This window comes from Mustela erminea, chromosome 7, assembly GCF_009829155.1.
Source record: "Mustela erminea isolate mMusErm1 chromosome 7, mMusErm1.Pri, whole genome shotgun sequence".
In the NCBI taxonomy this organism is placed as follows: domain Eukaryota; kingdom Metazoa; phylum Chordata; class Mammalia; order Carnivora; family Mustelidae; genus Mustela; species Mustela erminea.
In genome coordinates, this window is record NC_045620.1 from 62,576,414 (window position 1) to 62,597,158 (window position 20,745).

The window sequence follows — 20,745 nt, forward strand, 5'->3', positions numbered from 1 at the left end:
GCTTCCTCCTCTCTCTGCCTGCCTCTCTGCTTACTTGTGATTTCTCTCTGTCAAATAAATAAATAAAATCTTTAAAAAAAAAAAATTCACAGAGTTAACTAAACTTCCACCAGACATCTGCATTAAGCAGTATAATCTGCAAGATAGTGCAATATTTCTCATGTACTTATTAGAGTAAAGCCTCATCAATTATTTATCATACATTTCCTACACACAAGGTGCCATGCTAAATCATATTTAACAAAAGCAATATATGATAGCCTCAAAGTTGCATTTTTTTTTTTTTTAAAGTAATGGCACCCCCAGCAAGAGCAATTATTTCCTGCTGCAATAATCAGGAGGACAGCATAGAACAGAGGACAGTTGAGCTTGGACTGAAAGGATGATTACGTTTCACTGAACACAGAATTGGGGGAGTGCCGTTCAAGCAAGTGACATGGCAGGAGCAAAGGTGCTGAGGCAGAAAGCGCTATGCTGTTTTGGTGTGGCTGGACAGATGGTTTGTGTGGGCAGACAGTGGGAGAGAAGACTAAAAACCTGTTTCTTCCATGGCATGTGCTAGGAACTTTTTCATTTCAGTTGCTACACTGAATAAATAAATTAAGGAAGGTTGGTAGAAAGAACCCCCCAATGAAAAGCAGGAGACCAGACGTCAGTGTTGTCACCAATTTTCTGGAGTCCTTCAAAGGAATCACTGTGGGGCTGTGTTATTCTTAGCATTGAGTGGAGGTAATTGGGCTAGTGCCTACCTGGTCCTAAGGGTTACCAGGGTGAAATGAACGATCTGAAAGAAGACTCTTAGAAAAGTAAAACTACTTTCCCCCCTATCATGAATTGTTATGGATTAAAGTAAATTTAGATATTCCTGGTAGCAACAAATGTGTGTTTTCTACCTAGAGTAGTTTACAGGATAATCTCACTTCTTATTTACAAGTGAAAGAAACTGTGTGAGTTGGGGAGGGGAAGTTGAGACTGTGATGATCCTTTGGGCCAGCTAGCAATACAACAAGGTCTCCTGGACGGAGGCAGGGACAGAAGTGGTGTAGAGTTTGCTGCTCAGTGTCAAACGAGAGGCCCATCAAGGCACCTGGAGACAAGCCAGGGGAGCAAGCTTCCTGGAAGTACGAGACTGGATGGAAGAATTCATTGAGCCCAGGAATATCATCAGATTGCAAAAGCCTCCTGGTGTCCTTCCAACTCTACACCATGACCTTGCTCCAGCAGCTCATGACCCATGCGCAGGTTGCTGATGCAGAACAGGAAGGAGGGCTCTTTGCCAGTGACTCACCTGGAGCCAATCTACTTTGGCAGCCAGCCACAAGTACAGGATGGGTGTGCCTCCATCACAGCTTCTTGGATGAGTCTTGCTGTTTGCAGCCAGCTTTCCTCAGCTCTGAGGTTCCAGGATGGACTCTCTACCCAGTCGGAGTTTTAAGTACAGCCACCCATTTCTCAAATGGGCTTTGGTTTAAAAGATTCTTTACTGACTCAAATCAGGTCAAGACACCCATGAAGACACCCTATGCAGATCCCAGGGGGTGTGGCTTCTTTTGATATTTACACTCTGTGGATATGAGAAGGTACTGGCGGACAGACCCATCCCTGTGGCACTGCCACCAAAGCCGCAAAGGAGTGGCTGTCTTCTGGAGAGTTTTCCTTGGCGCCCTTGCCCAGAGTCATTGCCATGTCAGGTCAGTGACCAGATGAGCTCATTTCCCCCAGTGTGGTGAGTTATCCTAGAAAATCTAGACCAAACCCCTATGAAGCGGAGTCTCAAGTCTCTAGTTTTCATCATGGAGTGTTTCCACAGGCATCTTCTTCCTAAGCAAACACTGGAGTCGCCATCTCAAGTAGTGCTCCTGGGCAGTTGCAGGAAAGGAAGTGAGGACTGGGTGGCTGTGAGTTTGGGGCTGCGCTGAGATGCACTGCACCTATATGTTCTGTTCCCTAGGAAAGCTGATTTAGGGCCAGTGTCAGGTGTCTCTGACTGGGAGAATCCTGGGCTCCCTCATTCAATTTGGGCCACACCACAGAGAAGCATGGGTCCCAGAGGAGAAGTGAAAACACAGGGGGAAAGAACCTGAGTACAGAGGAGCTATGTCGCCAATCACCAGGTATGGACAAGACGAGAACAGCTAACATCGCTACCTATAGAGAATTAGAGCAACACTTGTCTGGATCCTTTTTTTTCTTTTCTTTTCTTTTCTTTTTTTTTAGATTTTATTTACTTTTTTGAGAGAGAGACAGAGCCAGGAGAGGGACAGAGGGAGCAGCAGATCCCCTGCTGACCAGGGGCTTGATCTTGGGACTCCAGGATCATGATCTGAGCCAAAGGCAGACGCTCAACCTACTGAGCCACCCAGGTGCCCCTTGTCTGCATCTTTTGAAAAAGTTTCTCTTCAAGTGAGCAAGAAACATTCTTCTGGGGAAGTTCTCCACCACATGAGTCTCCTGGTCTAGGAAGTAATACCAAAACACCTCTATTTAAATCTAGAGGTAAAAATGCCTGTCATTTCATTGTGTGCCTGCCTCTTATATCAATATGATTTCAGAAGGATTGGCTGGAACATGTGACATGTCTCCATTACCATGAAGTAGGTGAGTGTCAGAAAAGTATTGTTAATGGCATTTGAGAATCTGTCAGTGTCCTAGTACTGTAAGTGAAGACAGTGATGAGTAGAACTGAGGTACAACTCCAAGAAGACAAGCACAGAGCCCAGTGGCGAGCCATGAACAGGACTGGCATTTTGCAGCAAAGCTGCCACGAGTGAGATCAACCTTAACTAATTACACCTTGGCAGACAGCTGGGAGTTACTTGGCAGCCCAGAAAAGCCTTGTCAAGACAGGCGAGGGTCTGAGCCTCAAGATTTTTGATTTGCATGCTGAGCCATCCAGGTGGACCAGGGTCAAATGAGGTCTCTGAATCATGGGGTTAACCATACTCTCACCTAAGTCCTGACAACCTGGCAAGAGTGAGCAGCATATAGATTTATGTTTCTGATTCTTCATGACTTATTTTTGTATAATGACATATATTTACAATAGACATTTATGTACTAAATGTTGTTATTTTCTCCCAACTTGGACTAGGTTAAAAATTTTAGGAAACCTATCTTTACCATCACAGGTAGTTCAGAGTTGGGACATAGAGTAGTAAGTTTCCACTCCTCAAACATGGTGACTTTGGAAGATTCACTGGATGTGTAAGATTTTCATTCTCTGATACCAACCTTCTGGAAGTGCGTCCAGAATAGTTTCACTGAAACACAGTTCCAAAAGCAGCAGAACGGACATTGGAATGGCTGGGGATCTGTACCTGGGCTTCCTCTTTGTGAGATTATTGCACTGGAAAGAATTTGCTTTTTCTTTGCTCAACTCTTTTCAAGAAGTAGAGTAACCCCTACCTGTTCTGTTCCCTCCTTCACTGTGTCCCCTCAATATTTGTGGACTCCTTTCCCTTGGAATTGTTTACTGCATGCTGCTCTGTGATAAGTCTTGTGTAGTAAGCCAAGCAGGTCCCAGGGCGAGCCATGGGTCCTGCTACCTCATTAACCAGAATTTCCCCAGAGCAGGGCCTGGTTCTCTCCCATCCAGCCTTATATACTCATGGGGCAGAAGCACTTGCCTCACCTCCTATCTCCTCCCCAGGGCCTTTGCATTGGTCCTTGACCTCAGGTTGCTGTCCAACCATGTGGCTGCAATAGGACCATGAGAAAATAGGCTTCCTCTTCATAGTAAAACATGCATTCATGGCCACCTCTGATTCAGAGACCATGGAGTCTGGGAATTTCTGGGAATTCTCAGGTGGCTGGCAGAGGTCTGCTCCTTCTTTCCATTCTCATGCACTCTCCCTTTCCCCTTCCTTCCCTTCTCTTTGTCTCATGCTAATTTTCTATACCCTAGTCTGAAAGCCTTGTACAGGCAAAAAAATCTTCAACATCTCCCTGTACAATTATCACAAGCTAAAATAAAAAACAAATGCAAAAGGTAAAGTATATTGCAAAGCCCTGGCATCGCCCTTGAGTCTTTGCAGTTGGTGGTGTCATTGTTCGTGAGCTGATGAAGCTGGGAAGTGGAGTTGGGTGGTAATTAGATACCTATTAGAGAGTTTTGGAACCCCTTCTCTGAGCTTCACCATATCATGTAGCCCCAAATTATTTGGATCCATTCTGGGGCAACTGCTTGGCCTGGAATTGTCCTCCAAGTTCGTTCATTGGTTCTTTTCCTTTTCCTTTTCTTTCTTTCTTTTCTCTCTCCCCTCCTCCCCCGCTTTATTTCTATTTCATGGATTGGCTGCATTTAGCAGAGTAGAGTTAGTGTTTTTAATGGCCTGAAAAATGATATCCAGATGCTCCGTACAAAGGAGGGGCCCTTCCCTCTAATTGTGAGCCTGCCATAGTGATCCTGAGCCTGGTCCCTCCCAGCTGGACAGTTGCCCTGAGCTCCCAGGGGGTCTACCTTGGGAGACCGCCCGGGAGCTCCAACTGGCCCCAAACTCAAGGAAGGAAGGCAAACCATCTGGAATGCATCGTCCAGATTGGCTCCACTCTGCCCAGGCACCCTGACAGCTTTTTGGGACTGCTTGAGGCTTGGATTTAATCCATCAGGCTCTCCAGTCTGAGGCCTCCAGACCTCTCTGTCTCCTTCCAGAATCTGGATCCCACAGAGGCACAATTAGGCCTGCTAGCCACTTCCAAGTTTGGCTTACTTAGGAAAAGAACCAAGGTGTGCTCTGAGAGACACTTTCCAGCAGCTCTTGGACTAGGAACAGATAAAGGAAAGGGACTGGTTTCAGCAAAAGCCTTTCCCTTTCCACCCCATTCTATTCCCACTGCCATATCCTGACCATCCACACCAGCCCTGATGATTGACACTTATTTGGAGAGGAGAAAGAAAATTTGTCCATTCCAGGATGCTTTGGGGAGCCTTTAAAAAGGACAACCTCGCTTTCCCTAGCATTGTTTCACCATGCAAAGCCTGCTTGAGAGAAATAAAAGGATAGTCTCTATAGGCAGGGGAGTGGTTAGAAAGGAGTTTGGAACTATCCTCAAACCAAATTGCAGGAAAAGGATTGAGGGTTTAAAATTCTTTTTCTCTGAAACCATAAACCCCTACAAGCTATCAGTGCATTTATTGCTAATTCTTTTTCTTAGGGCAATAAATATTTTGTTAGAATTCAAGAATAAATTGTTCCTTTACAAAGGCTAAACATCCTTCTTAACATTTTTTCTGTACTTCTGATTTGTTTCTTCATAGACAAGAAAAAGATAATTCCCCCCAAATCCCTAACCATGGGAGCACAGATTCCAAGTTAATTGGATCCAAATTTAATAAAATCTAGTATGTCTCAAATCAGGCTAGTTCTCCCAAATGGTTAGAGTGTAGTGGCAGTGAATCCCAGAATAACCCAGCACACCACCCCCTCAAAACCCTGCCAAGAGTTGCCTTTGAAGCCTCCAGTGTGTTTGGCAATGGGGTAGTTTCCATGTTCCTCCCTGAGTCGTCCACCTGGCAGTTGTTTCTGTGTCTAGGACTCGTCTCTGCTTCTTCCAGCCCCACTTTAAGTCTCTGCTCACCCCTCTGGTGTTGGCCACCCAGAACCTGCAGATGACAGTCTGGGATCATGATGGAATGCTGCTAGAAACACAGAAGTCTCAGCAGAAGTGAGTGAAGCAGGCCCTGCTTCTGGATATTGTCCCACTCTCTCCCTGGGTCACCCCCACAAAGGCTGCACAGGTGTATCAACATTTGGAGCAAAGAGGAGGTCTTATTGACCCACAGAAGACAAGTTAGAGTTGAATAGCAGAAGTTCTCTGGTCACTCCACATAGGGAGCCTTTACTTTCCCCTAGGTTCCAGCTATAGGTTCGGGTATAGGCCAACCCTCCAGCCCAGGAAGGGGATCAGTGGAAGCATAGTCCCTCACCCTTGGCTGGTCAGTGGAGTCCAGCCCCAGAAGGTCAGAGTGGAGCTCCTGGTCAGAGTGGAGCTCCAGCCTCAGAAGGGGCTTTAGGTGCTAAGCAGGATAAAGGGGGTTACATATTGGACACCATAGTCAAAGCTTTGTGAACTTAGAGAATATAGGCAGAGCTGTGACTCAGAGCCAATCTGTGTGACCAGTGGTTGCCACAGAGGCCTCGGATCTGGGGCATATTGACGAGCAAAGATACAAGGGGAGTAAAATAGGCACTCGGGTTTTAGGAGTGGGCACCTGGCTGTGGGAACAGGACCTAATCCTAAATCCCACTGGATGATAGGGTGAGTGGGCTGGGCTGGGCTATTTATATACTGAGCCAGCAGGGCCAGTGAGGTTGGGACAGGGAAGGCAAAGGAAGAAGGAAGCAATGGGGAGACTGGTCATCTTCAGTCATAAAGGAGAGCATGTTTATTATTAGAACAGCACCTCCCTGATACTCTGGCCGTATACCAGCCTGAAGAGGTGGGGAAAGCACCAGATTAGGAGTCAGGAGTCTGTTCTAGTCTGGTTCTAGTCAGTAACCGGCTGTGGGCCCTCTGACATTTATTTTCATTAACTGTTAGGCTTCAGCTTCCTCATCTGTGACATCAGGAGATGGGGTTAAATCAGCGATTCTCACATGCATCCTCATATGACGTTGGATCTGTTCAGATAGATGAAATCAATAGATTTCATAGATAGATAGAGACAGACAACCTCTGTCGCTGTCTCTCTCCCTGCCCCTCTCACTCTCTCTCACACACACTACAAGCCACATATAACTTGGCTAGTAAAATACCAGTCTTCTGATGTGATAGTTAAAAGCTCTATGACCAGGTCTGCACTCCGTGTTCCAGAAACCCAGCCCACATCCTCTTTCTCATTAGCCTGTCGCTGAAATTGGAGCCTGGCTCTACAATGGATACATTACAGTTCTAGTCAGCAGGTGGCAAATTGTATAATAAATTCTTGTCTCCTCTACCTCCTGCCCAATTAGCTGGAGATAAGATAGGAAGATTTATTCTTTTCCACAAGCAAGGTCACAGCCTGAAGTCGAAATAGAAGCCAGTTTCCATCCTGGCTCTCCGAGGCTGCTGCAGTGGATTGGCTAGGAGGCAGGTGGATCTGCCTGGTAGCAGGGATTTAATAGGCAAAACAGTGCAGGGAGGAGAACCAGAAGAGAGGAATAGCTTCACTAAGCCTGTTGCCTTCTAGTTATAAAAAAAAAAAAAAAAAATTATAGATCTATTTATAACCTGTCTTGCTCCACAAAGGATTTGAGGCACTGCCTTCTTGTTGGAAAACCCTTGATGCCAGTACTTGGCATCTGATACCATGGACTCTTCTGAGCTGATGCAAGGGGCTAAGTCTTATTCACACAGCCTCTGTGGAGGGTACAATGGCTCCTCTAGGCAGTGTGTTCTAGAATATCCTCTTCCTGCTCATCCCCTTCCTTCCATCTGCCTCCACAGAGAAAACGTTGTCACCATGGTCCTATTCCTTTCTGTTTTTTAAACTACATAACCTGGGGCACCTGGGTGGCTCAGTGGTTTAAAACCTCTGCCTTCAGCTCGGGTCATGATCCTGGGGTCCTGGGATCGAGCCAGGCATTGGGCTCTCTGCTCAGCAAGGAGCCTGCTTCCCCCACCCCCCCCTGCCTGCCTCTCTACGTACTTGTGATCTCTGTCAAATAAATAAATAAAATCTAAAAAAAAAAAAAAATTCTAAAAATAAATAAATAAATAAATAAACTACATAACCTGACTCCTGGCTTTACATTTTCCCAGTAAGGTCCACTAAACAAGATCCACTAGGAAACATTCAAATGATCAGTTTGAGGAGTAGTTGTCAAAGGTGTGTACACACAGGGAACTCTTCAGCTTCCCTCAGGGGTCTGTTCCTTGTTGGAATGTGGCAACTGATCAGTCATCAGTAAGCTACTTACTCTGAGTTGATCTGGGTCAGGGGAGGGGGCAGGATTCAACTAAAACTTGGCAAATGCCTAAAAAAGAGCCAGGCCTATGGTAAATACTCGGTAAGTGTTACTTAAAAACCAACCAGGGGCGCCTGGTTAGCTCAGTGAGTTAAGCCTCTGGTTTCGGCTCAGGTCATGATCTCAGAGTCCTGGAATCGAGCCCCGCATCGGGCTCTCTGCTCGGTGGGGAGCCTGCCTCCCTCTCTCTCTCTGCCTGTCTGTCTGCCTACTTGTGATCTCTGTCTATCAAATAAATAAAATCTCTTAAAAAAAACAAAAAGCAAAAAACAAAAACCAACCAACCAACCCACGCAGTAATGGATGCAGATTTGTACTGGGACCATCTAGATCCTCTGTGGGAGAAAACAGACCACAGCCGTGGTTTAAACTAGGTTTATTTCTTTGTGGCACTAATTGATCCCTGTGACTCTGAGTCCCCAGTTCTGGCCTCTTTTCCTCCTTCCCTTATCTCCTTAGCGTGGGACAGTACTGAACATCTGAGTCACTCCTAGTTTTTCCTTTCTCATAGTAAATATTTCCAGTTCCTTAATAAACCCCCTCAAAGGAGATTTACAAGAGAGATTTAGGTACATATACGAAGTCCCTGGGCCAGTAGACTGATAAAAACAGGTAGGGAAAGGGACGCCTGGGTGGACTCAGTCTGTTAAGTGTCTGAATTCAGCTCAGGTCATGATCTCAGGGTCCTGGGATCAAGCCCCACATTGGTCTACCAGCTCAGCGGGGAGCCTGCTTTTCCCTCTCCCTCTGCCCCTTCCCCCTGCTCATGCTTTCTCAAATAAATAAATAAAATCTTAAAAAAAAAAACAAAAAACAAAAACTAAACTAAGTAGGGACAGCCTTGTATCATTTTTGACGTTAGCAAGCTTCCCCATACCATCTTGCTTGAGGCCCTGGAGGCCCTGGCCCCTGGATTTCAGATATGATCTGGTCACTGGTACCACCTTGCATGTTTAGACCCTGCTCTATCCCATGTGGCCCTCGGTGCTCTGCATGTAGATGTTCCCTTCCCTGCTTCTTCCATTTATCCACAACACTGCCTGCTAAGGTTCTTTCTGGAACGTGACAAACCATTTAAAAATTTTTATAGGGAAGAGACAAGAGCAAAGAATAGATAAAACATCTTTTTTTTCTTTAAAGGATTTTATTTATTTATTTGACAGACAGAAAGTGAGCACAAGCAGGCAGAGTGGTAGAGGGAGAGGGAGAAGGAGGTTCTCCACTGAGCATAGAGCCCAACGTGGGGTTCAATCCCAGGACCCTGGGATCATGACCTGAGCTGAAGGCAGATGCCCAACTGACTAAGCCATCCAGGTGCCCCAGATAAAACACTTCTAAAAAAGAAAAGATACCCTACCAGATATCAAGGCTTATTATTAGCTGATAGAAATTAGAACTGTGTTATTGGTGCAAGGATATAAATATACCAGTAGAACAGAAGAAAGAATCTAGAAACAGACCCACATGCATATATAAATATGACCGAGAAGACACGACTGGCAAGTGTGATTGTGATCCGTTCTATAAATGGTACTGTAAAATTGGTGCCCATTAATATGAAAAAAAAAAAGAGAGAGAGGATGGACCCTTACTACAAACAAAGATGAATTTTGTAAGATTATTTATTTATTTATTTGAGGGAGAAAGAGAGAGAGGGCAGAAGGAAATGAAGAAGCAGATTCCCCTCTGAGCAGGGAGCCTGATGCAGGCCGTTCTCAGGACCCTGAGACCACTTATGTAGCCAAAGGTGGACACTTTACCAGCTAAGCCACCCAGGCGCCCCAAAGATGATTTTCTGATAGAATAAAATTTAAATATAAAAGACACAATTTTAAAGATCTTTTAAAAGAAACTATGGAGTAAGTTTATTAACTCAGAATAAGTAAGAGTATCTCAAATAAGCCACAGCAGGCAGAAACCATAAAGGAAAATTTAATGCAAATTTATACATTAAAATTTTAAACTTCTGTTCATGAGAATTCACCTTAATAAGAGTGAAAAGGCAAGCCACACTTTAGGAAAAAACATTTGCCACATATGTCAACTGGCAGAGGATTAGTGTCTAGAACATAGGAAGGACACAAATGGGTCAGGAAGAAAGAGAAACACCCAAATAGTAAAAGAGACAAAAGACATAAACAAGCATTCAGAAATGGGCAATGAACAAGGGAAAAGATGCAAATACGAAATGCAAACCAAATCTACCTAATTCATATCCACCAGATAGCCAAAAGTTAAAAAGTCCAACAATAACAAATGCTGGAAAAAATGTGGAACAACCAGAACTCATATCTTATTAGTGTGAATAAAAATTGGTCCTACTATAGGAAAACAATTTGGCATTTCCTGGTAAGGGGCAAGGTAAGCACACCTGAAAACCCAGCAATTCTACACCCAGGTCAGTAAGTCTCAGTCTATCTGTCTCTCCTCTCTCTCCCCATATCGGTGTCATATCCACATTTATGTCTCTATAGCTGGAGACATTATGCAAGAATGTTTCATGCCGCATATTCAGACTAAGCCACCCAAATATCCACCAACACTAAGTGAACACGTAAGTTTCGTTGTGTTCATTCCGCCTACAATTAGACAGCAGTGAAAATGAACAACAGCTACACGCATGAGTGTAGATGGATCTCACGGGCACCAGCCCCTCCAGGACGTCCTCCCTTTGGCCCCAGTACAGTGAGTGTCTCCCTGGTTCCTGACCCACAGAAGCTTTCATCAGAATTCAGCTGGGACTACTATTGATCAATTACTTGAGAAAATGGGTTAGAGCTGATGAGACAATGAAGTACTCCAGGTTTAAACATCTTATTTTAACTGAAACAGACATATATTGGTTCATTTGCCAGGCTTTTGATGAAAAGCCTAGGCTTTTCATTTGGGCCTGAGTTCCTAATCATCTTTTTTTGCAACGTTCCGGTTTCTCCAAGGTGGAGCAAGAACACAGTCACTTGAGAAGCCCAAGGTCACAGGGCTTGCAACAGAACTGGTACTGGAATGACTTTGTGTTTCTCAGCACAGTGCTGAGCGGAGGAGTGTCCTATAAATTCAGTTGAACTGCACAGAGCTACTTGGAAGGGTGCCCGCCGAGGGTTGGGATAGGAACAAAAAGGATAAGCTGTAAGATGCAGGCGGGTGCCAAGGAAAACTTGACTTAAATTATCACACTGCCTCTCGTGGTCATCCCTTGATCAAGTACTGGGCACAACTAGGAGCACACACACAAAGCTTCACACAGTGTCTCTCTTCCCCTGATGGCTCACTCTGGGACTTCATGCTTTTTTGGTGTGTGTGTTGCGGGGTGGACTGGGAAGGCTGGGGAGGAGAGGAGGACACAGATGGTGAGGAGCAGGCTTTGGCTTCCCTCCTAAGCTCAGCTTCCCCGGCATCTCTGGCCCCTTCTCTGTCCAGCCTGTGCTCCGATGTTAGAATCTAGTTTATAGCTATTTAAAAGTCTGCACTTGACCCTGGAATACTGGCAAGCTCCAGAGGATTTAGAGATCATAAGTACACTTTCCTAGTGCTGTTGATGCTTCATGTGAGAGCTTAGCAAGTGCCAAGGAGACAGTCGATATACATGTGTATGTGTCTGTGTGTGTGTACATGTGTGCATATATGTGTGTTTATGTGTGCCCGTGCATGTGATCTTTCCCCAACCTAGGCCAGGCAAGCATAGATTGCACAGGGGGTCAGGAAGTGCCCTTCCAGTTCAGGGCTCCTAGAATTTCAAGGTACACATGCTGCTGTAGATTTTATTGTTTCTCATAAATATTATCTTGTTTCCCGCACATGGGCAGTGCTCTCCCAGGCTTTGCAGGGGAGGCCATGCAAGTCCAGCCTGTTTGTTTTGGCCCAGCCTGCTGAGGGATAAAGCAAGGCCAGTACTGGCCCTTCCCTGGCCCTTCCCGGGGTGCTGGCAGCCAGCTGTGTGGGAACAGGCAGCTGCACGGGGAGAGATGACCGAGTCCCAGCACAGTGGCTACAGCAGCTGGAGTAGGAGGTGTGGGGAGTGGTGAGGTAGAAACCCTTTAGCACTGTGTTTTCTCATCCTCCTGCCCTCTCAGAGATCCTGGTGTAGGAGAACTGGAGCATGGCGGTACAACTGGCAGAAAAAATGATGGAATTTCCTGAAGTACTCCTGATCAGTACTCTATGAGTATTATTTATTTCCTGTTAGTATGGTTTAGGTTTTTGAGAGATTTGGGCTGGGCAGGAGGAAGACCTTTTTTTTGCGAACAAGGGTAATTAAATCCTGGGTCAGAAACTCAGATCCCTCTAGAACAGCTTCCTGATTTTACAGATGTTCAAACTATAGCCCAGAGAGGTTTGCTAATTTGCTCCAGGTCACACAGCTCATTTGGTGGTACATATTAAGAAGGCTTTATTTTTAAGTTTTCATTTTAATTCGAGTTAATTAACTTAGAGTGTTATATTAGTTTCAGGCGTACAATATAGTGATTCAACACTCTGTAAGATACCCTCTGCTCATGATGACAAGTGCCCTCTTTAATCCCTATCACCTATTTAATCCCTCCCCCCCCATCCCCTCTGAGAACCATCAGTTTGTTCTCTATGATTAAGAGTCTGTTTCTTGCTTTCTCTCTCTTTCTCTTATTTTTCCCCCTTTGTTTTGTTGCTTTAATTCCACATGTAAGTGCAAGCATGTAGTATTTATCTTTCTGTGACTGACATTTCGCTAAGCATTTTACTCTCTAGCTCCATCCATGTTGTTTCAAATGGCAGAATTTCATTCTTTTTATGGTTGAATTATATTCCATTCTATGTATCTTACATCTTCTTTATCCATTCATTAATCGATGGACACTTGGGCCACTTCCATATATTGGATATTGTAGATGAAGCTGCAGTAAACAAAGGGGTGACTGGATTCCTTTGAATTAGTGTTTTTGTGTTCTTTGGGTAAATACCCAGTAGTGCAATTGCTGGGTCATAGGGTAGTCCTATTTTTAACTTTTTGAGGAGCCTCCATACTGTTTTCACAGTGGCTGTACCAGTTTGCATTCCCACAGTTTGCACAAGAGGTTTCCTTTTTCTCCACATCCTTGCCAGCACTCATTGTTTCTTGTGTTGTTGATTTTAGTCATTCTGACTGGTGTGAGGTGGTATTTCACTGTGGTTTTGATTTGTACTTTCCTGATGATGAGTGATGTGGAGCATCTTTTCATGTGTCTGTGGGCCATCTGGATGTCTTCTTTGGAGAAATATCTATTTATGTCTTGAGTTTGATAAATTCTTTATATATTTTGGATACTAACCTGTATCAGACATATCATTTGCAAATATTTTCTCCCATTCTATAGACTGCCTTTTTGTTTTGTCGATTGTTTCCTTTCCTGTGCTTTTTATCTTGATGGAAGTCCCAATATTTCATTTTTCTTTTGTTTCCCTTGCCTCCAGAGACATATCTAGAAAGAAGTTGCTACAACTGATGTCAAAGAAGCTACTGCCTGTGCTATCTTCTAGGATTTATGGTTTCCTGTCTCACATTTAGGTCTTTAATCCATTTTGAATTTATGTTTGTGTATAGTGTAAGAAAGTGGTCCAGTTTCATTCTTTTCATGTAGCTGTCCAGTTTTCCCAACATCATTTGTTGAAGAGACTATCTTTTTCCCATTGGATATTCTTTCCTGCCTTGTCAAAGATTAATTGACCATGTAATTATGGATTTATTTCTGGAGTTTATATTCTGTTCTGTTGAGCCTTGTGTTTATTTTTATACCAGTACCATACTGTTTTAATGACTACAGCTTTGTAATATAACTTGAAACCTAGAATTGTGATGCCTCCAGCTTTGCTTTTCTTTTTCAAGATTGCTTTGGCTATTTGAGGGTCTTTTGTGGTTCCATACAAGTTTTAAGATTTTTCATTCCCGTTCTGTGAAAAATGCTGGTGGTATTTTGATAGGGGTTGTGCTAAATGTATGGATTGCTTTGGGTGGTATAGACATTTTAACAATATTTGCTTTTGCAATCCCTGAGCATAGAACGCCTTTCCATTTCTTTGTGTTGTCTTCAGTTTCTTCAATCAGTGTTGTATAGTATTCAGAATGCAGGTTTTCACCTCTTTGTTTAGGTTTTTTCCCTAGGTATCTTTTTATTATTGGTGCAATTGTAAATGGGATTACTTTCTTAATTTCTCTTTTTGCTGCTTCATTATTGATGTATAGAAATGCAACAGATTTCTGTACATTGATTTTGTGTCCTGTGGCCTTTTTTTTTTTTTAAGATATGTTTATTTGAGGGGCACCTGGGGTGGCTCAGTCAGTTAAGCATCTGCCTTTGGCTCAGATCATGGTCCCAGAGTCCTGGGATTGAGCCCTCCGCTGGGTTCACTGCTCAGTGGGGAGTTTGCTTCTCCCTCTGCCCCTTCCCCAACTTGTACTGACTCTTGCTCTCTCTCAAATACATTAATAAAATCTTTTTTAAAACAAGATTTATTCGAGAGAGGGGGAGAGGAGAGAGGGAGAAAGGGGTGGAGAGTGGGGGAGAGGCAGAGGGAGAGAATCTCAAGCAGACTCCCTACCGAGTGAAGAGCTGGTCTCAGGGCCTCATCTCAAGAGCATGAGATCATGACCTGTGCCAAAACCAAGAGTTGGCAGGTTAACCAACTGAGCCACCCAGGTGCCCCTGTATCCTGTGATTAATGAACTTATTTACAGTTTTTTGTTGGTCTTTTGGTTTTTCTACATAGAGTAGCATTTCATCTGCAAAGAGTGAAAGTTTTACTTCTTCCTTACTGATATGGATTCCTTTTATTTCTTTTTATTGTCTGATTGCTGGGCCTAGGACTTCCATCTCTGAGTTGAATAAAAGTGATTAGAGTGGACATCCTTGTCTTGTTCCTAACCTTAAGGGCAAATCTCTCAGCTTTCGCCTATTAAGGATGATGTTAGCTGTAATTCTTTCATTAAGTGGACTTTATATGTTGAGGTGTGTTCCCTCCAAACCTACGTTGTTGAGGGTTTTTTTTTTAAATCATGAATCCATGTTGTACTTTGTCAGATGCCTTTTCTGCATCTATTGAAATGACCATTTGGTTCTCATCCTTTCTCTTATTGACGTGATATATCACATTGATTGATTTGCAAGTATTTGGAAACGAGGATTAAATCCCACTTGATCATGGGGAACGGAAATGCTTTTTTTTTTTTTTTTGATATATTGTTGAATTTTGTTTTCTTTTATTTTGTTGAGAATTTTTACATCCATATTCATCAGGGATATTGGCCCATACTTCTCTTTTAGTGGAGTCTCTATCTGGCTTTGGTATCAGGATAATACTGGCCTCATGGAATGAATTTGAAAGTTTTCCTTCCTTTTCTATTTTAAGAAGAGTATTAATTTTTCTTTAAATATTTGGTAGAATTTGCCTGTAAATCCATCTGGTCCTGGACTTTTGTTTGTTGGGAATTTTTTGGTTACTGACTCAATTGCTTTGCTGGTTATTGATCTGTAACAATTTTCTACTTCTCTCTGTTTCAGTTTTGGGTAACTTATACGTTTCTAGGGATTTATCCATTTCTTCCAGGTTGTCCAATTTGTTGGCATATAGATTTTCATAATATTCTCTTATTGTTTTTAGAAGTCTTTTTTTTTTAAAGGGCTGACTCAGAAAACTTTCATTAATTTTTACACTAAGTGAAAAGCAAATTAGCAACTGACTTCTCTGTTTACTAGCTCTGGTACTTTGTGTAAGTTACTTATCTTCCATGTCCTCCTCTCTAAAGTGGGATAAATAACACCTTTCAAAACCATTGCGAGGATGAATAAGTTGACATATGTTTGGCATCGATCTCAAGCTCTCTAAGGGCTCAGTAAATACTAGTTCCCTTTTGCTTCTCTCAGTATTCATTTTTTCCTCTTCCTGCCCTTTAAAGTCCTTGTAAAGAAAAATAAAATAAGTTCACACCTTATTTCACGGACAGGCTTAGCTCAAATCCATATGGTAAGGCAATGTCAACAGAAGTGTCCCAGGCAACCCAGATACATCATTGTGAATGGCATCATGGGAAGGACCTGAGAGCAGAGAGGCTGAAGTGAGGCAGGGGGTGGGAGGGTGGGGAGTGGATTTACCGAAGGGAAAGGCCTCCAGATGGAAAGTCAGGAGAGACTCTCTTCCCACTTAAAAGAAGAAATGTGCTAAAGGAGGAGAGGCGTCAGGGAGGTGACAATGACCACAAGACAAGGGTAAGATGCTCTTCTCCCGAGAGGACTGGAAGGCCATCTGTGGGTGTTGGATTAAGTAAGGAGGCCAGTGATGACTGAACAGCCCACAGATCCCAGGAGGGCTGCAAGCAGGGCAAGTCAGTGCCCCAGGGCAGGAATGGGAGTGTCAGAAACGTGGGACTGCCTGGGGATGCAGTCCAAGGAAAGATACCGCCCCCGTCCTCCGCAGCATTGTGAGCTGAGGAAGGACGTGCCCAACCCAGGCAGTGTTTGGCGGCATTGGCAGAGAGGGGCTTGCCAGCTTCATATACCAACCACCAAATTAGGGATTCTAAAAACTGTTTTATGTTCATTACACTTCTTCTTACAGCTCCTGTGCCAGAGATGCTTGGCAGTGGGAAGCAGACTACTTGATTTGCGTAATAGATATTTTCACATACAGCATACATAAAAAACAAAAACAAAAGTGTCATAAAATTTTAATCTGGGCTTTTCGTAGCAGCAGTGGGAAGCACAGAGATTTCATCATCATGCTATCTCCTGTAGGATCTGTAGAACAAAACAGAACATTCGCGGAAAAAGAACGTGTTACTGTTAAGCAACGTTGGACCCGGGGACCACTGAATGCAGAGTCGAATGCACAATGTGGGTGGCTTTCCCCTCACGCCCCATTGGAGCCCAATTCCAGTCTTGGAAGCTTTCCTAGTAGAAAGCTACATGGTGACTTTAGCTAAACCTCCCCAGGCCACATCAGTTTGTGGGAGAGGATGCCATCGCCTTTGAACAGCAGGGGCCCCAGATACTTCTTTCCTCCCACAGATCATCCCTGGGTAGTCTCCCTATTGTTGAATGCCTCTCCACCGCGGGGTGGCTCTCCTCTGCAGCTTCCTACCCACAACCCAAGACCCCAGAAGCCAGAGTTGAAATGCTAGGTGCCAAGATTGCCCAGCTATCACCCAAATCCACCTGGCCCCCACCACAAGCGGCCCTGAGGTACCAGCCCAGGGCAGGGGTTAACATCCACTCAAAGGTGAGAGACTTTGCCAGTCCTGGTTGCCAGTGACTTGAGGAGGGTCGCATCCAGGCGACAGATAGAAAAGCAAACCAGGGGACTCCTGGGTGGCTCAGTTGGTTAGGCAGCTGCCTTCGGCTCAGGTCATGATCCCAGCGTCCTGGGATCGAGCCCCGCATCGGGCTCCTTGCTCAGCAGGGAGCCTGCTTCTCCCTCTGACTCTGCCTGCCACTCTGTCTGCCTGTGCTCACTCTCTCTCTCTCTCTCTCTCTCTCTGACAAATAAAATTAAAAAAAAAAAAGAAAAGAAAAGAAAACCAGGTCCCATGCAATCCAGCCGTCTTTGTGAAAGGGCCCAGGGGCAGAGCAGCACAGCGGGAAGAATTCCCTGAGCCCAAGAGCTCAGAGTGGCTGAGGTGGAAGGAGAGATGGATGTGACTTGGCTGGACAGCCTGTGTCCATTTAATGTCTACTGCCCTTGGCACTCACTCTGGGTCACTCTCACTGATGCTTCATACGACTCTTACTAGGTTTCCTAAACCAAGCTTAATACCCCCTCTGATAAAGAACTTGGGTGAGTTCCTAGGACTTTACCAGGAGTCTAAAGCTGTTTGTATGTAACATCACCACCTCTCATCAAAGATACTCGTCCTTGCCTCACCCAGCCCTGCCTGGTCCTCCCCCCCCCCCCCCCCCCCCCCACCGCCCGGGTCTCCCCTGCCTGGGGCAGGTGGGTGTGTGGCTTCCCTGCAGTCAGGGGAGCAAATCAAAAACAGAGCCGGTGAAGGGAGAGGGCTGGGCCCCGTGAGCCAAAGATGAGCGTTGAGAAGGAGGAAGCCAGGGAGGTAATTCCAGGACAATGGCGGTTTCAGGCTGGCAAGCAGGGGTATGGTGAGGAGAAAAGTCTGAAACATGGGCTGGAGCCATGGTCCTACCCAGGCCTTCCATAGCAGGAGGCAAGGAAAGTCTGCATGTATAGTCCTCCCTGGCCATACACGCCCCAGGCCCAGGTGTGGGCCCCTCCAGATACCTCAGCTTTCCTATCAGGGCTTTCTGGGACTTCTTCCCTGAGTTGAGAACTTGTTTAGTGTCCTTCTTAGTTCAGGAAAGTAAAGCCTGGAGTTTGGGGACCAGTCATCAATCCTTAACATACTTTCTGCCACTTCTCCCCAGAGGCCTATGACGTCTGTCATGCAAATAGGATCTTCAGGCTGTTCCTAAGTTCAGGAGAGTAGATGTACCTTGTCGCAACCCAGATTTTTACTGTCTGACCATTTGATCGTTTTCTTAAACTGCCAGTTACATTTTTTAAAATTATGGCATATAATATAGATCTTGTCACTCCAATCAAATAGTAAGGTACTTTCTAAGTATTGAGTGCTTATTATGTTCTAGACCCTTTGTTAAGTGTTTTATGTATTTGAACACATCAAATCTACATAACCACCCTATGAAGTGGGTACCATCATTTTGTATCCCCACTTTCCTGGGGGGCGAAGTGAACAGAGATGTCAATAAAACTAGCCCAAGGTTCTGGTTCTTATGAGTTGAGCAAATCACAGCCTCTCTGTGCCTCGGTCTCCTCATCTCTAAAATGGGATTAAAAAAAAAAAAGACAGTTCCTGCCTGATAAGACTGCTATAAAAATTAACTGCACTGTTACTAAAGTGCAACAGTGCCTGGTCCACATGTGTTTGTTAAGTAACAAATGAATATCTAAAGGGGAGAGCTGGTTGTAACCCAGGTGATTTGATTTCAGAGCACACATTCCTAACCACTGTCCATGTTCTTGTTGATTGTTTCTTCTGAAAGGTTTGGCAGGGCTTTTGGTTTCCTCCTCACAAAGACAGGGAAACTGAGCTATGGAAGTTCAGGGCTACACGTGAGCTTCTCTTCTGGAGAATTCCATGGTGACTTATCATGTATTCTCAAAGGCCAGGCTCTGCTCTGAACACTTTACACATATTAGGTCTTATACTTCAGGCACAGTCTTAGGAGGTAGGTACTGTTATCCATTCCATTTTAAAGAAGAGGAGACTAAGGTACAGACCAGTCTGCTGTCATATCTATCCTCTACCTGAGACCAACCAGTTCTGCTCCCAGGCCCTGAAATAGGAGCTGTGGGCCAGTAACCCAGGAGCTCAGCACAAAGGTATCCTGCCGAGGGATCTACACCTACCCTTGTCTCCCCTTTTCTGCCTTGGACTAAGACCAGGCCTTCCACTGGACCCCAGGTTCAGTGGCTTACTATGGCCTACCTTCCACAGGCGTATCAGGCCCTCCCAGTCTGGCCCATTTCTTGGATGACCAGCAGTCATAGTTTGCCCAGGAATGCCCCAGTTTTGAAGCTGAAAGTCCTGTGTTCTGAGAAACCTTTCAGTCCTGGGCAAACCAGGATTGTTGTTTACCCTGCACACTGCGTAAGCCTGTAGCCACTCTGACCCAGTGAAGCTTTGCTCTTGGTGCCTGGTAACACATGCAGCTTTCTACAGATCTCCAGAAAATAACCTCTCCTCTCCAAATGATCCCCAAATTGTCATAATTTAACAACATCTCTGTCACATTTTTTTTCCAAGATTTTATTTATTTGACAGAGATCACAATAGGCAGAGAGGCAGGCAGAGAAAGAGGAGGAAGCAGGCTCCCTGCTGCTGCGGGGCTCGATCTCAGGACCCTGGGATCATGACCTAAGCCGAAGGCAGAGGCTTTAACCCACTGAGCCACACAGACACTCCTGTGTCACATTTTAAATCAAAAGAGCATAAAGTATAATAGAAAATCTTGTTTTCCAGATGGAGGATTTACTTTTCTAAAACACACTGATGGGTTATAAGCCAGCAGTTTCCTCTCTGCCCTTCACACTTGACCCACCAAGCTATTATTTTGTTTTCCCTCTGTGTTTCCAGTTTCCCCAAACACTTCTAATGATTTCCTTTCAGCCCAAAGCAAGTAGCAGAATAGAGACCTGCGCTTAACCTAGATGTCCATCAATAGAGGAATGGATAAAGAAGATGTGGCATATATAATATGTATCTCTCTCACACACACATACACACATACATATGCATGCGCGGGAATATTATACAGCCATCAAAAATGAAGTCTTGCCATTTACAATGACATAGATGGAACTAGAGGGTATGATGCTAAACGAAATAAGTCAATCAGAGAAAGATGATTATCATATGATCTCATTGATATGAGGAATTTGAGAAACAAGACAGAGGACCAAGGGGAAGGGAGAGAAAAATGAAACAAGATGAAGCAGGAGAGGGAGACAAACCATAACAGACTCTCAATCTCAGGAAACAAACTGAGGGCTGCAGGATTGGAGGGGGTTGGGAGGCATGGGGTGGCTGGGGAATGGACATCAGGGAGGGCATGTGCTATTGTGCTATGGTGAGTGCTGTGAGTGTGTAAGCCTGATGATTCACAGACCCATTCCCCCTGAAACAACTAATACATCATACACACACACACGCGCGCGTGCGTATATTTATTTGACACAGAGAGAGAGACAGAGAGAGAGGGAACATAAGCAGGGGGAGTGGGTGAGGGAAAAACAGGCTTGTCAAGCAGGGAGCCTGATGTGG

At 44.6% G+C, this 20,745-nt stretch overlaps 1 protein-coding gene across 1 annotated transcript in view; it reads left to right on the forward strand.

Annotated features, from left to right (window-relative positions):
• The window catches only part of LOC116596359 (high mobility group protein B3-like), a 65,613-nt gene that overhangs the window by 29,384 nt on the left and 15,484 nt on the right, over window positions 1-20,745 (forward strand).